Here is a 17,415-nt window from a genome sequence, read left to right as displayed (position 1 = left end):
GTCTTTTTAAAATTAAAAAGTAATAAGCAAGAAAACTATAAATTCAGAACGTTAACTATAACCGGTGTTTCCTGTAACACGAGCAAATAATTCAAACAGATCGTACTCCTCAAACTGAACACATTAGTTAAGCGACTATTAAAAATAATTAGTTTATTTTTAATTTTATTACGAGTACACTTTAAAGTTTATTCGAAGAAGCAATGTAAAGTATTACAGTAGTGTAGGGTTGTATGTATTTTATTTCTTTGTGTTACTAACCCTTTTCAATAAGATTACATGTTACTAACAATCTATGGACCCTGGTCTGCAATAAACGTTTATTATTATTATTAAAGCATAATGTTTGATATTGTTACGGCGGTGGGTTAGGTGGTAAACTTTGATCGTGCTTTTCGACCCATTGGAGGCGTTTTCAGTAGGCTGGAATACGGTTTCAGGCCGTTTCAGAGGACGCTCTATCACATATAAGTTTATCAAATTTTAACCAAGTTGCCGTTGTTTTCAGGCGCCTGAAACATGTTTTCAGTCCGTTTCAGGCCACCCTCTATCCGATGACGCCATAACCTGAAAACCCGTTTTCAGGCGTTTTCAGGACCCCTTATGGGCCTCTGAAGTACATTTCAGTATATGGCGAAATTTTCCATAGGAGTGAAAGAGATAGCACATGAAAGAGACAGACACTCTACTCGTTTCCGGAACATTCGAGATGTAGGTATGACGTCCTAGCTGGACTGTTCTCGAACTTTGTGGACCGATTCACCGGGGGTATATAAGCCGGGTGAGGTTGCGGCGAAGGACAGTTTCGAATGCGATACCGAGCGATAAACATCGAAGAGAATCAAAGCGACTTGTAAGTGAGTTTTAGAGTGCGAAATTACTGTGAACTGTTTTTAAGTGTTTTGTAAAGTTAAGTAACAGTGTGAAAATAAATCCTACTCTTATTCATCGGTGTTAAAAGTGCTTTTCAATCACGAACCCACCCCACGAACGTAACATTTGGTGTCAGAAGTGGGATTGAAAATGCCGCTTACTCCGCGAGAAGAAGAGAAGGAGAGGATGCAGACCCGAAGCCGCGCCGCAGCTGGGGACCCTACAGACACCGCCGCAGCGTCAGATACAGCGGTGGCAGTTTCCCCAAAGTCGGAAATAGACGTCAGTGCGATTCTGGTCCTCCTGAAAGAACAAGCTAGAAGGCAGGAGGAACAAGCTAGAAGGCAGGAGGAACAAGCTAGAAGGCAGGAGGAACAAGCTAGAAGGCAGGAGGAACATGCTAGAAGCAGGAGGAACAAGCTAGAATCCTGCAGCAAGAGCTACGGGGTCAGAAGGAAGCTCAGGAAGAACAAGCTAGGATTCTACAGGAGGAACAAAAGAACCAGTTCGAACTCCTCCGTGAGGTACACGACGCAACCGCAGAATGGAAAAAGGAGATGGCTGAGGTCCAGGATAAAATTGTGGCAGTTGACATTAAAGTCGAAAATCACGAACAGCGCCTCAACGGTGTCAACGAAAAGGTAGAAGGCCACGAGAATCGCCTCCAGAAGTTGGAGATTAAAGTGGCCAACGGCACCACTAGTTTATCGGGTGCACCAGCCACAGGAGGTGAAAAGTTAAAATTACCTCCATTTGATGGTACCTCTTCATGGGCCGCATACAAGCACCAATTCGAGTTGGTTGCCGAAACAAATGGCTGGAGCAAGGATTATGCAAAAACGGCACTGAGTTTGGCGCTACGGGATGAAGCTCTCAGTATCTTGGAAACGTTGGGAAAGGATAAGACATATGACCGTCTCCTTGAAGCTTTAGAAGCACGCTTCGGTGACAGTCATCTAGAGCACGTCTACAGAGCTCAACTGAAGGATAGGACCCAGGGTCGTAATGAGTCATTACAAAAGTGGGCCTAGAAATAGAGAAACTGGTCCAAAAAGCATACCGAGATTCATCCTCTTTTACGGATGGAATGCTAGTGCAGACATTCATAGATGGGATTCGAGACTTTGAAGTGAGGGCTGCTGTACGACTGGGTCACCATGGGAGTTTGAAGGATGCGCTTGCCCATGCCTCGAGGTGGAAGCTGTACGCCAGGACCCAACAAGATCCTTCAGGGTGCGCGAAGTCGCTGCCAGGGAGCCGATTGCTCCACCTCGAGAAACGGGACCTCGATGTTACAACTGCGGGAACGAGGACACATGCAATCTGGCTGCCCGAAAAGACATTGGAGGCGACGAGACTCGGACCAAATGGAGAGGCCAGCAAGCTCTGGTAATCCAGAGCGGCAGCAGCAGGGAAACGAGTAAAAGCCAGGACTATGGGACGAGTGCTGGCTGGTGGTCAAAATGTCCCAGTTATGATCTCCCAGGCGAACAACGGGAACAGTCTGGCTGTCAAAGGAGAAATTGGTGGAGTACCATGTCACCTTACTATCGACACCGGAGCTTCTCGGACTGTGATCAGTTCTCGACTGCTAAAACACCTGATCAGAGATCATCTAGTCCGACCAATGCATCTTCAGCTGCAAACGGCTACCGGCCAGAACATTTCCGTCCAAGGGGAGCAAGAAGTGTCAGTAAAGATTGGAGAAAAGAAGTACTGGCACAAAGTCATCATTGCTGACATCGTAGACGACTGTATTATTGGTCTAGATTTTATGAGGAAGTACGATTGTAAGATCGACTTAAAAGGCGGCGTGCTGAAATTTGGGGCTTATGAAGTTCCTATGGAGGGTGAAGTGGGTGGACATGTCTTCTGCGCTAGAAGGACTACACTTCAACCGAGATCGCAAGCCCTAGTTCCAGTGAAGTTGCCATATGGTGTGAGACAAGGATCTCATTCCTGCGTGTTAATAGAGAAAATAGCTGGCAGTAAGCCGTGGATACCAGCTCGCACAGTGGTAATGACGTCATCTGCAGCATTTATAAGGGTTCTTAATTTAAGTGACACTCAACACGTCCTAAGTAAAGGAACCCTTATGGGGACATGCGAGGCAATCTCTTGGATACGGAGTTGCCATGGGCCAAGCGAGAACAAGTTGCAAGAAGAAGTTGTGGATATTGGAAAATTATTGGAAAACTGCGAGAATGATCTCACGGAGGAAGAACTTCTAAAGGCGCGTAATCTACTAAAGCGCTATAGGAGTGTCTTCTCTGCACATGACAGTGATATCGGGAGAACTGGAGTAGTGCAGCACGAGATCGACACTGGAGATGTCATGCCTATTCGACAGCGACCTCGGCGAGTTCCAGTAGCTCGAGAAAAAGAAGTCGAAGACATGATCAAGGAAATGAGGAGGGACAAAGTAATAGAACCGTCGACCAGCCCTTGGTGTTCTCCAGTAGTCTTGGTGAAAAAGAAGGATGGAACTATGAGATTTTGCGTTGACTATCGTAGACTCAACGACGTGACTAAGAAGGACAGTTATCCATTGCCGAGGATAGACGACACTTTGGACACTTTAAACGGCATGAAATGGTTTTCCACCTTGGATTTGAAAAGTGGATACTGGCAAGTGGAAATCAAGGACAAAGATAAAGAGAAAACAGCCTTCTCAACTGGTAAAGGACTTTGGCAGTTTAATGTTATGCCGTTTGGGTTGTGCAATGCACCGGCAACTTTTGAGAGGTTAATGGAGCAAATACTTGCCGGCCTCCTGGGTGATACTTGCCTAGTGTATCTGGATGACATCATAATTGTAGGTAAAAATTTCGATGACCACCTTAAGAAACTGGAGCAAGTTTTGTCCAAGTTGCGTGACGCAAATTTAAAACTAAGTCCGAAGAAATGCTCATTCTTCAAGCGTAAGGTTAACTACTTGGGACATGTAATTTCATCAGAAGGCATCCAGACAGATCCTGAGAAGATAAGTGCAGTTAAGGACTGGCCAACACCGAAAGACAAGACAGCAGTGCGTGCCTTTTTAGGACTTTGCTCGTACTATCGACGATTTGTGAAGAACTTCTCGGATATAGCAAAGCCTTTGCACCAGCTGACGGAAGAGAAACGACCATTTAATTGGGATGATCAGTGTGCAGCAGCCTTCTCAGATCTCAAACAGAGACTTTGTGAAACACCGATTTTGGAATATCCCGACCCGGATAACGAGTTTGTTGTTGACACTGATGCAAGCAATACTGGCATCGGAGGAGTCTTGTCACAAAACAAAGGAGATCAGGAAGTTGTGATAGCCTATTTCAGTAAATCGTTATCGAAACCCGAGAGAAATTACTGCGTCACTCGGAGAGAATTGCTGGCAGTCGTTAAAACTTTGCAGCATTTCAGCAAATATTTGCTTGGACGCAAGTTCCGAATCAGGACTGACCATGCTGCTTTAAAGTGGTTGTTAGAGTTCAAGAACCCGAGGGTCAGGTGGCACGCTGGATCGAACAACTGCAGGAATATGACTTTTCCATCGAGCATCGAAGTGGAAAGTCACATGGAAATGCAGATGCCCTCTCCCGAAGGCCTTGTCCGGATGACTGCAAACACTGTTTAAGACAAGAGGATAAGGACTGCGTGAAGATGTTGAGGACCGACACTGTTAGCGAAGAGTGGAGTGACGCTGTCATGCAAGAAGCACAACAGGAAGATCGTGACATAAAACCCATTTACGACTGGATTAACGGTGGAATGCCCAAACCAAAGTGGTGTGAAGTAGCTCCGATGAGTACAGTGACCAAGAGCTACTGGGCGCAATGGGAAAGTCTGATTATGCACAATGGCGTACTGTGTAGGAAATGGGAGTCAGCGAACGGAAAGGATGCTCACCTTCAAGTGGTCGTACCAAGAAAGAGAGTTAGCGATGTTTTAAGATCCTTTCATGATGGCATTTCCGGCGGGCATCTAGGAGTAAAAAGGACTCTGATGAAGATTCGACAACGCTTTTACTGGATACACTGTCGGGAAGATGTGGAAGACTGGTGTAGGAAGTGTACTAGCTGCTCGTCGGTCAAGGGGCCACATACACGCAGTAGAGGTGCGCTTAAAGTTTATAATGTGGGGGCACCTTGGGAAAGAATTGCTTTGGACGTCGCAGGCCCGTTCCCGATCTCTGACCGCGGAAACAAGTACATCCTTGTGGTCATGGACTATTTCACCAAATGGCCTGAAGTATTTGCCATTCCAAATCAAGAGGCAGTCACAGTAGCGGAAACGGTAGTGGCTGAAGTATTTTGTCGGTATGGAGTACCTCTTGAGATCCACAGCGATCAGGGAAGAAATTTTGAATCTCTGGTGTTTCAGGAGACTTGCCGAGTCATGGGGATTCATAAAACTCGGACTACGTCCTATCATCCACAGTCAGACGGGATGGTCGAGAGATTCAATCAGACTCTGGAACGACATTTGGCCAAAGTAGTTGACAGCCATCAAAAAGATTGGGACAGGCATATTCCACTCTTTTTAATGTCATATCGGACCGCAGTTCACGAAAGCACGGCCGTGACACCTGCGTGTGCTAATTTTGGAAGAGAATTGCGGTTACCTGCGGATCTACTGACAGGACGACCTCCAGATGCACCACAGACGATTTCAGAATATGCAAGTGAACTGCGAAATCGGATTGATGGTGTTCACAATCATGTTCGTGAACACGGACTGCAGGCCAGCGAAAAGATGAAGACCAGATATGACCGGAAGTCTAACCAGACGAGATTTGAGGAAGGATCGTTGGTGTGGCTACATAACCCTATGCGAAAAAAGGGAAGTCCCCGAAATTATCACCGAGTTGGGAAGGGCCGTACAAAGTAGTCACTAGGATCAACGATGTCACATACCGGATACAGCGTAACGCGCGTAGCCCCTGTAAGATTGTTCATGTTGATCGGTTGGCCAAATACCATGGATCTAATGATGCTCGGGACGAGCATGTCTTAGGAGGGGCAGTGTTACGGCGGTGGGTTAGGTGGAAACTTTGATCGTGCTTTTCGACCCATTGGAGGCGTTTTCAGTAGGCTGGAATACGGTTTCAGGCCGTTTCAGAGGATGCTCTATCACATATTAGTTTATCAAAATTTTACCCAAGTTGCCGTTGTTTTCAGGCGCCTGAAACATGTTTTCAGTCCGTTTCAGGCCACCCTCTATCCGATGACGCCATAACCTGAAAACCCGTTTTCAGGCGTTTTCAGGACCCCTTATGGGCCTCTGAAGTACATTTCAGTATATGGCGAAATTTTCAATAGGAGTGAAAGAGATAGCACATGAAAGAGACAGACACTCTACTCGTTTCCGGAACATTCGAGATGTAGGTATGTCGCCCTAGCTGGACTGTTCTCGAACTTTGTGGACCGATTCACCGGGGGTATATAAGCCGGGTGAGGTTGCGGCGAAGACAGTTTCGAATGCGATACCGAGCGATAAACATCGAAGAGAATCAAAGCGACTTGTAAGTGAGTTTTAGAGTGCGAAATTACTGTGAACTGTTTTAAGTGTTTTGTAAAGTTAAGTAACAGTGTGAAAATAAATCCTACTCTTATTCATCGGTGTTAAAAGTGCTTTTCAATCACGAACCCACCCCACGAACGTAACAATATTTCTAGCGTGAAAGGCGACGTCAGTTGGGTTCTAGGATGGCGTACATTGATGACAGCACTTATTTAATTTGTATGAAAAAGGTAAAATCTAAAGACTATTATTTTTAAAAGTCGCTGATCTAATGTGTTTCAGTTTGACGAGTAGGTACGATCTATGTTTTAATATTTGCTCGTGTTACAAATACGTGTTACAAATCAGCTTTAATTGTACCGTGAACGTTCATTGTTTTGAACACCACATACACAATAAGCAATTCAAAATGTACGATCTAATGTATGATATAATGTGTTTAATCATTTTTATGGCTTCCGTAGACCTACCGCTGGTATATGGGTTTGGCAGACAGACGGTTTATGAGTCCCATTAAAATTAACAGAATAATATCACCCCTACGAAGGTTTGTGAAGCCTATTTTTTAAATTAAAATTATTAACCTGTGTATTGGAGCAAATATAATATATATACAAGAAGAATTTTTCTTACCTAATCTAAACAAATAAATATAAAACCTTTATCCAGGTGACTGACGTAGTTTAATAACGCTAAAACCAAGTCAACGCATCGTATATACTAACATGTAATAACATGTTACAATTAAATCCGCCCTCGCCTTACCCTCTACGTGACGATATGACACTCACTTAACACAAGGTTACAAGTGTAAGGCTATCCCATTCAAAAAACCTTTGTTCCAAAGCGCTTGGGGTTCTTAGTAGATTGTTGAAGTGTGACTTACCTCTTTGTTGTATAAAACAGTGTGTGAACGTGTTTAGATATAACAAAATGAACACTCTTACTGAACTTTCACGAAAGAAATGCGAGGGGATAATACCTAGTATTTTGTTCAAAGGACGGTATTATGCAAGTGTACTCAGAATAAAAAGAATCAATGCCAGTATAGTTTGTTTTAGTTAAAATGACGAAAAGTACTTAAAACCAACCAATTCCAACATCTATTGTTTAATTGTTATCTTCAAGTAGGGTTGTAAAACAATTACGCAGGTGTGTTGGTAGGCCCAAAGTATACTGTGAACAAAAAATCTTGATACTTTTGATGTTATTTGTTGGTATTACACTGCACGACGTGCGTTTCTAAATTAATAATTATATACTGTGTCAAAATCACATTGTACAATTTTTGAATAGTAGGTATTTAAAAGACATTTTTACCTGAATGTTAGCCGCAGTGTAATTGTATTTGGAAAACAATACCCCCCCTCCCCCTACTTAAAAGTGTCCAGTTCAGGTATAAAACCCGAGCGAGAGATTTCATTGTTAAACAATATACATAGGAGGGGATGTGTATAGTGATAAGAAACTTTCTAGGCTTTAGTGCAACATTTTGTTAGTGTCTAACTGGCTTTCCTTTTTGCGTTACAATATAGACGGCTAAAAAAACTTTCATTTCAAAGATCAAGAAGGGTTGAGCTACTCCAGTACACGTGCCACACTTCGGTCAGTTTTATTATGTCTCTTTGTTTTCTTTTCCTTTCATACGTAGCAACAAAAGAAGTTGTAAAATCCCATGTTAAGCGCATTTTCGACATTTTAACTGAAACAAACTACTCATAAAACTAAAATATTGAACAAATGAAAAGTTACGAACTTTTTTTAAGTATTTTACTGACAATAAAAAAAATATCCTGCACTTTAACTAAAATTAATTATCATAATGTAAAGGATGGAAGAATCTTATAAGAAAAAGTTATGGGTATCGGAAGATATTACAAACATTTAGGAAGTTAAGACAAAAAATCGCTGCTGAAACTTGAAAGTTCACGCAGAAAGTAAAGCAACGGGCGAAGAAAAAGAATCGAGAAATAAATGACAGAGGGATCAAGAAGAATATCAAAATAATCTATTGAAGAAAGAAAAATAACTGTGCCGTCACATGAGGAATGCGTTACCGTTCTCAAGCGCATTGGTTCAGTTCAACATAGGTAGGTAGGTAACTGAGCCGCAAAAAATCTGAACCTCAAATGTATGCAGTTATAGGTAATTTTGAATGGAGAGTGGGCCAAATTTTGTGCGGCTCAGTATAGTTAGTAGATATTATAATCATATACCTAGTATTAATGTAATTACAATAAGTTCAAATTAACCCGACAAAGGTGCTTTTACTCCACCTCTCAACTTCCCCTAAAATTACATTAAATATGAAGAATTTAATGTATAGAAAAAATTAAGGAAGTAAGAAGATAAAATATGAATAAAATGAGATGAAATACTCGTAATAAAAGAACAAAACAATTTAAATTAATAATGACTAAATGGAAGAGAAAATAAAAGTGAAGAAATAGGTTAATAAAATAAAGTAATACAGATGAGTATGAAATATTAAGCGAAATCAAGAAAGAAGCAGAACAGAAGAGAAAATTTGGACGAAAAATTAAGAAAATGTAGAAAAAAACCATAAAAAAAGACTTCGGTACGGAGGCTTGCTGCAGGAAGTTATTGAACTGATTTCGGTATGCTTCCACAGGTAGAGGACGGCGTCGAGGGCGAGGTGCTACAATCGGGAAAGCTGAAAGGAGGTCGAGCCAACCAAAGCAATAGAAAATTATTTTCTAAAACATCGTTTGAAGTACCTATATATTTGCAGTATGTGGTTTTTCGGATAACTATTTAAACAGGAATGTAGAATTTTTACTATTTTTTTTAAATACTTGTTACTTCTAAAGTGTTTGCTTTATTTTGGAATGTTTTATTTTTGTATAAAAAAAATATCTAACTATATTTTTCTTTCTTTTTTCCCAGTTGAAGGAGTAGTGTGAGCTGCGCCACACGCACACTCTCCCATTAATGCTACCTATATATAATACGGATGTATTTAGGTACACTGGTAAACAGTATTCACTCATCATTCGGCAGTTTAACTTGTTTCCTGGTACGTATCGCCTCCTTACAACTCAATACTCAATACTTTATTCCTATTGCACAATGTGTGTCACGAATAAGATCATCACGATTAAGTAACTTTATTGTCTATAGAAAAGTGCATCCGAATAGATTCATTCGTTCGGGTGCTACCTAGTAAGCCACAGACAAACTTACAGATACACACGTCGAGCAATAACATCCATCAGTTTTTGCGTCGGAAGTAAAAAAATCTAATACGAGGGTAATTGCGCTTAAGTGCTAAAGCACTACGAAATATAAATGGAAGTGTTCAAATACTTAATATTCTTGCATCAATGCAGAAGTAAATAGTTGAAGAAAGTGGCAATAAGAGTTAATAGAAAACAGATAAGTAGGTTTAAAAACTAATCAGTGCGTGCCTCCCCCTGGGAAATCCCCCGCCCTAATCCCACTCTTGATCCGGGATAAAATTACAATTTATTCTATTTTTTATACGAAGTAGTGACGTTCACTTAAAATTGGTTCTTGTTTTAGATCGGAAACAAAGAATGCATCGTGACGATAAAAAAAAACGAAATCATCTCCAATGTTTAAATTGATTCGTTATATAGGTAGTTAAGCCTGAGTGGCATTTTGTTAATAATACATTTCTGACACACAGATGTCGTTATTCCACATGTATTATTAGTGCAACAAAATCCAAACTTTCAGTTAATTGAAAACGATAGTATATAAAAAAATCAACCAAAGACATGTAAAGTCTTATTTATTCGGTGTGAGAGATATACGGTTTCAATACATTGCGGGGTCGCGTCGCTATGGATATCTAAGTTGTCGATCATAAACAGCAATGTACTGCAACACGATAGGTATTCTCGCTTCGCCTAAATAAGACTTTATACAAGTGTCGTAGGCACGTACGACCGTAAACTCTGTTTTTGCCAGTTAAGCGCAGAAGTGGACCAAAGTAACGTTTAGGACAAACATTTGCCTGCGCGCAAGAGGCTAAGTTTGTTTCTTTATTACGGTTATTAGGCACAGGCGAAAGTAATTCTAGTCTAGTCATGGTATGGAGTATTTCGTATTTGTTACAAACAATCACTTGAAGGTAGATGACGGGCTTTTTCACAAAACGTGTACCTTTATTTCCAATTTTAGAAAAAAAAGTTTGTTCCAACTCAGAATCAAGAGCACAATCGATTCCCATAGTTAAAAAAAATACCGAAACAAAAACGTCAGTTTTGTAACGTTTTTTTTTTCATGTACACTCGGTATGGGCGTCACTAACTGACTCATAAAATTTGTATTATTTTGTAAAAAAAGGCACTTACACTTTTTAAACGCCCAGATATTGTGAAATGAATGATCTCATCATCATCTCGGATTATATGTCTCACTGCAGAGCACAAGCTTCCCCTCAGAATGAAAGGGCTTGGTGTCTTGGTCGTAGTTCTCAACTGCTGATCGGGAACTTCACTACATTGAATATCTTATTATTAGGTTTTATAGGAAAAACAAATAGGAATGAAACGAGTTTACTGGCGTGGAATGAACGTCTTCGTGAAGCAATCCGGAGAAAGAGAGAAGCCTGCATGAGTTAGGTTACCTCTCTTAACTAACTTAGATTTCTTCGAATACAACTCCTCGGAGGCAGTAGGTATACACATGCTTTGTCTTCACTTCGCTTTTCAGACGTCACTTTGCAAAGGTCCATGAACTATACTAATTGACCTTGTTTCTTCGCATTTTTTGTTGAGTCTACGTTTAATAACTTCAACCTACTTTTATTACCTCTTTCTTTCTAACAACAATTATTCGGCTATAATCCCTCCATTTTTTTCGGCTAAAACAATTCCACCCCACGCGATACAGATAAGATAAAAGTGTCAAAACTTTACTTGCCCCGAATTCCGATCGCAAGTTACGGCCGAGTTTTTTTGGCCGGATCTTGGCAAGTTTATGATGGCCCTAAGCGTGCTATAAAGTGTACCTTTTGGAGCTCTCTGAGGTACCCGGGCTCGTGAGCATTTACTTTCTGCGGTAACTGGTGTAAAAAAACATGTTTTCCTCGTCTATGTAAGCTATTAAGGGGCTTACATTTACAAACGCTAAACGTCTTTCGTATCACCGTCGCTATCACAATAAATACTTTGACTTTGACTATCATCATCGTATCAGCCGTAGGACGTCCATTGTTGGACATAGTTCTGCCCTAAACTCGTATATTTTAATGTTAAATAAATTGTTGTTGTTGTCCGATTATATTTATGCAAGGTTAATGGTAGCTATTTTCCCCTTACGTAGAAGATGGTAAAAAATCAACAAAAAGTATTACCAACCTCATCTTTTTTGATCCCCCTTTCCTAATCTCCTTTCAAAAACATGGTTTGCCACAATTCGGTCATTTTGGATTATTATTGGTCATTATTCAGTTTAGAATTTTCATACAAGATAAAAGTGGCTCAAATTTGACGTACTCAGTGATTTGACAATACCTACACGAATATTATTTTGTTTGTTTTACGTATAACTATAGCAATGGGCCCCACTCAGCACAATGTTCCGATGAGGCAACGCTGTTTTCCAGTAGAACTCATTTAAAACAAACACAGTTCTCCGCCACTGCTGGTGTGGAATTTTTAAAGCTTTTAATAATGGGTCCCCTGCTTTCACGGGTTTCAGTAATGAGCCCCTCGAAGCCTGTTTACATGACTGTTAATCGGATTAAAGTCAAATTTGGCCGGTTCAGGCGCGCAGCTCACATCCGCTGCAATCAGCCTGTGTTTGCAAACTTACGCCAACCTAGTTGTTTCTAGAAGCACACTTCCCATGTTTATTTTTCATAGCAGGTAAAAGACGAATTAATTACAAGGGAATTAGCTCGTTGAAGTGGCAACGGACAGGCCATATAGCACAGAGAACAGATGGTGGCAGTTGGGGTCGAATCGAAAACTTCTCGAATGGAGACGGAGATCAGCAAGCGCAGCGTAGGACGTCTACCAACGAGATGGACGGATGACCTGGTTAAAACTGCGGGTTCAAGGTGGAAGCAGGCCGCTTCCAATCGAAGCAACTGGAGGCATCATAACCCCCAAAAAGATGAACTGATTTTGAAGCGGTTGTGTTTTTAATTTTAAAATCTAGTTTAATCGGGATTGTTTTAGTCGTAAGTTTGTTTAAAACATTTTTCTCCAGGGAACTACTCAATTTACTTACCTACTATGTATACTCATAATTTAATAACAAAGCCAATAAATCGCCAGCTAAACAAACAGCACTGATTCGAGCCAATGTTCTATTTATTAACTCCATTGTCAGCGGAACGGCATCCGCCTCAATTATTGCTTTGCTTCATTATTGAGGCAATATAGAACGCTGGAAGTTCTGCTTTATCAGGTACCTACTTCTCTGAGTTCATACAATATTTTAATTAGATGTTGCCCACAACTTCGGCTGTGTTAACAGTAGCACCGTCGTCATGATCGTAACCATGGGGTGCGATTCCTACCTGCGAGCCGCGAACCGTAAAAACGATAAAAATATTCGTGTGTTTAAAAAGTACATGAATGAAAATATAATTTGTCAAATTGAATGAATTTGCAACTAAAACTATTTATGTTTATGTAATGTAAAACCTAATAAAATCATATTTAAATGTTTAATAACATTTATAATAATTTATACGTTTATTGTTCAACCTTTTTAATGACCCAAAGATGAGGCTTTTTGCAGTAGGTATTAAAAAATATGACATATTTTACAAGTAAGTAGTTTTAAGTTCAAATTACAATGCATGTTGTGAGTATGACATTTGTATCGTACCTAGTTACTGCACACTATTTCTTTCCGAATTCAAAACCTTTCTACTTGCCGGAGACTTTTGATCATTGTCTGGCATTCTTAACTTTTTAGTGACTTTTTAAAGATGCACCTAATGGCGGCGTACGTATCATTTTTGAGTAAAGATTTCTAAATGTGATTATTATATTTGTTTCTTAATAATCGTATTATTTATATGTTTTTATATTTTTTGTTTTGTAAATGGGTAAGTATATGTGATTTTATTCTAACCTATGTTCTCGCTGCTGAGGTGAAAAGTTGTATGTGTCACACGAGACCAAAGTTTTTTTGCATCTCGTGTGTTTGAATCCCTCACTGCTCTCAGGATTCTAACCTAGAATCACTCGCTACGCTCGTGATTCAATTATAGAATCCTTCGCTTGCTCGGGATTCAAATTCAACACTCGCACCAAAAAACAACTTTGCTCTCTTGTTGCACAAATAACTATTGTTTTTAGTCAAAATACCACAAACGGGACTTATCACGCTATTATTGCACAAGTAATATTTACCTCGACGTTTCGGCAACGTTACAGTTGCCGTGGTCACGAGTAGACTGAAGTGTGGGGTGTCAAGTCTGCCTAGCAGCGCGAGTTCTTCGTTGCCGAAACGTCGAGGTAAATATTACTTGTGCAATAATAGCGTGATAAGTCCCGTTTGTGGTATTTTGACTATGAGTGAGAATCACGAAAGTTTAAAACGTTAAACTATTGTTTTTATTTGTATTTTTCATTTGTTTTCAAAAGTAACTAGTGATCACGCAGATATACCTAATGCTTTAGCATTTCCTCGCTGTGTAGCAATGCTAATTTAATACGACGTACAGTCGAACAAATTGAATCGTGACCCAGGGTAGAGCATTTGTGCTAGTTGGTGCTACTAGTATCTTGTTGACATCTCAAACTTTTGTCCACGAAATCATAGTGAAATTGATTATTAAAAGCTTCCACCCAGGGTCATGACTCAATTTATTCGACTGTACGAGGAAGCTGCCAGCTCTTAGTTTTCCCTGTAGTAGTTATCTTAATTTATACTTCTAATTTAGTTTACTTTAATTAACTTATATTTCGCATATACATTTTGTAAAACTGAGGATTTTACCCACACTCCTTTGTAACTAGAGACGAAGTATCCAATCACTACTGCAGCCTAGTGTTTTACTAGATAATTAAAATTAATGATGTTTTTAAGTATTCTATTTATACTTGGCTTCGATTCATCGAAAACAACTAAAACTGCACGGTGTCTGGTGATGAGTACTTATTCTATCTATAGTTAGTTACCTAATTGCCAATTATCTACAGCTGTGCTAATACCAAAGTGATTTACGAGTATGTGAAAGGTTACGTTTCTTCACTTGCGCAAACTCTCTTGCGCATCTTTATGAGCACGTGCAACCTTTCTCCACTGAATGTAGTATATTAATTCAAATTATAGACATAAGCATCGGTGGTTCAGTGGTAGAATGCTCGCCTGCCACGCGGGCGGCCCGGGTTCGATTCCCGGCCGATGCAACTTTTTGATTGATCACTTGTCAAGCTTGGGTTAACAAATGCTTAGTTTTGGCTGGCTTAAATAGCTTATAGGTATTAAAAATTTGTCAAGTTTAAGCAAACGTGTTAAGGTAACATTTTGTTAATAATTTTTGAAAAAAAGTGTACAGTCGAGTTCATATACTTACTTCTGATCAAAAATAATATGTGAACACGACTCTATTATTACCCGACTGCGAAGAAGGAGGGTTATGTGTTTGACCTGTATGTATGTATGTATGTCTATTCCTAGTACTCTCGTAATTACTCAACGTCTGAACCGATTTTGATAAATGATACGACATTGCATTCGTCTTGATGACGCGAGTGACTCTGGGTAGGTATATACAATTCTTGAAAAATAAACATGGCGTATTTTTGGCGCCTAAATGTGCGTTATCAAAAAAAAATTTCAAACCTATCGAGTAGGTAGGGTATCAAATGAAAGCTCATAATAAAGAAAACAAGTCTAGTGGGCTTGAACTCTGTTAACTAGCTAATTTAAAGTTCAACAGTCGGGACCCATTCTCATTTGGCATCCAGTTGAATAAAAAAAAAGAACAAACATTTCTTGCATAAACGTAACTATCATATGGTCGCGTAACGTCGCGGTAACGCGCGGGAAAGGTAACGTCGCGGGTGAGCAAAGTAATCGTTCCAGGTCAATAATTCATAAAAGCATTGTCAGTGATGGGAACAGTGAAGAAACAATTTTGATTTATTCCTCTTCTAGCCCGCCCTAGCTCCTTGTTGTCTCTGTTATTAGTCCCGCTATTTGACTGGTCGATGGAACGGCGAGCCCGGACGGAAAGCTGACTATTTGACGACAGTCAATATACCCCTTATACCCCTAGTTTCGCGGTATTTAGAGCTGCTGCCACAACTGTTTAACATGCATTTTAATTACAGATTGCTTGTTGTTGAAGAAAATAAAGGCAAATATACTCGCTTCGCTCTGTTGTTTCCACTTGAGTAAATGAAGCGTTTCTATTTCTATTGGTTCATGAAAAACACATTCATCGCAACACCCTCTCCTAGCACATCACAGGTGGAAATGCAGCCTAAAATGACACTTTTCTATCACTTGATGTTGTGTCAAACACATGGTTAGCGTTGTCTAAATTACTATCATATAGTATCACAGTCAATGTTGCTAAAGTCATCCAATTTCTTAAATTTAATGAAATATAGACAATTTTGTGGATCGGCAAGCGCAGCGTAGGACGTCCACCAACGATATGGACGGATGACCTGGACCCAATTGCAAAACAAATTACAAGCTAATAGTAGGTATTAGTGATTTTGTATTGAAATTGGCTAATAATATTTTCTTGTAATTTGTTCTGCAACTGGGCCGTTAAAGCCGCAGGTTCAAGGTGGACGCAGGCCGCTTCCAATAGAAGCCACTGGAGGTCCATGGGGGAGGCCTAAGTCCAGTCCAACAGTGGACGTCCTACGGCTGATAATATGATGATGATGAACAAAGTAATGTTTATAGTTCATTGAGGACTTCCGCAATTAAATAAATTATTTTTAGGCAGAAAACCTTAGAGTTTAGCCTAAGTCTAGGATCTAATAAAGTAACTTAGGTACTCTCTAGAAATACGTCTAATATTTATCAGCCACAACAGTACGGTGAGTAAATAAATAAGAAGGTTTACTTGCGTTCGCTTACCGATCTCTTTACGATAAGTGTCTACGCTACAACACAAGACGCGCTGAAGTGCTTATGCTTGGGAATCGAAGTTATACAGTACATACAATAGTTGTAAAAAGAAATGTATTAATAATGAATCGTGTATTATTATATTAGTATCAGTTAGTTAATAGTAATAAATGATTGAGGAATTAATCTGAGCCTATGAGGTCCAGGTACGAAGGAACTCGTAAGAGATTTCTTCGCGTCTTCTGATTTTAAATATAATTTAACTAATTAATCAATCATTTATTCGTTGTAAACATGGTGCTCAATAGGTGTTAATATAAGTAGCTGACAATGCTGTAGACTCACATGTTTAGGCATAAAATTGGCATGCAAATATTACTCTATACCAAAATAAAGTCTAATACCAAATTACATATTGTGAAGAAAAAATAAATAAATAAAATGTTGGCTTGTCAAATTACACCACTAGGTAATGTTCACTTAATGTATGTTATATATTTCTATATTTCATAGTAATATTTTTTGTTTTGACAATATATATATGTTCCGCCAATTTCTTGCGTTCTTCATGGCAATGAAATGATGGTATTTCCGAAAGCGCTGTAAGTATAAAAAATAGAACATATCAAAGAGCACTTTCCAACCTACAGAAGAAATGTTACAATTTTGATTTAACTTTTAACCACCCTTTAAAGCGGTTTAACCCTTTCTAAAACTACCTCCATATTCGATTGAAACAAAACAACAGAAGACTTCGTTTGCCCATGCACGATCCCTGTCGATCCCTGGGATATTAATATAGAATGAAAAGCAAATTCATACGAACGTGTACCGTTACGCCTAAGATTACTGATCGAATTGTAACTGTTTCCACGTTGCCGGTTATCTAGAACGAGATAGCAATTGACGTTGGAAGATTTTTACAGTACAACAGAGGCAGTCTTGTCTTATAATTTAGTCCAAAACAACTCAAATTACTTTTAGATACGTTGC

The 17,415-nt window shown here is 39.7% G+C and overlaps 1 non-coding gene across 1 annotated transcript; it reads left to right on the top strand.

The window, feature by feature from the left end:
• Nucleotides 1-14,667: 14,667 nt before the first annotated feature.
• TRNAG-GCC (transfer RNA glycine (anticodon GCC)) lies at nucleotides 14,668-14,738 on the top strand. The gene has a single exon. It is a non-coding gene; the product is annotated as a tRNA-Gly (tRNA).
• Nucleotides 14,739-17,415: the final 2,677 nt, after the last annotated feature.

Source organism: Choristoneura fumiferana, chromosome 13 (genome assembly GCF_025370935.1).
Source record: "Choristoneura fumiferana chromosome 13, NRCan_CFum_1, whole genome shotgun sequence".
Taxonomy (NCBI): domain Eukaryota; kingdom Metazoa; phylum Arthropoda; class Insecta; order Lepidoptera; family Tortricidae; genus Choristoneura; species Choristoneura fumiferana.
The sequence above is the reverse complement of the archived record's forward strand: the minus strand, read 5'-3'. Positions and strand labels throughout refer to the sequence as shown.